Here is a 372-nt window from a genome sequence, read left to right as displayed (position 1 = left end):
TTTCTCCTCCCCTCCCGCCCCCTCCTCCCAAGGTCCTTCGCTGGTTTCAATAAAAGGCAGGATCTAAGCTTTCTCTCCTTCAAATCAAAGAGGTGTTACGATTGGCCGAAACGAGGGGCAGATGGGGTATTTTCAAAGATATTTCCAAACATTATGCAGCCGAGACGCCCGAAGTTTCTCGGGAAGCGAGTATTGTCTAGTAAAACAATGACGGTAAATAAATCAGTCATCGGGGTCCCCGTCGGGATCCCGGGGGGGGTTTAACCCGGGTGGGTGCCTCGCCTTCCCCCGCTCTCTGCTCGTTAGAAAGTTAATAGGAGGCGCCGGAGATTTACCCCGGGGTAGCGGAGGGGGGACAGGACTGCCAAGGCC

Source organism: Pygoscelis adeliae, unplaced genomic scaffold (assembly GCF_000699105.1).
Source record: "Pygoscelis adeliae isolate BGI_AS28 unplaced genomic scaffold, ASM69910v1 Scaffold226, whole genome shotgun sequence".
NCBI classification, from domain to species: Eukaryota; Metazoa; Chordata; class Aves; order Sphenisciformes; family Spheniscidae; genus Pygoscelis; species Pygoscelis adeliae.
The sequence above is the reverse complement of the archived record's forward strand: the minus strand, read 5'-3'. Positions refer to the sequence as shown.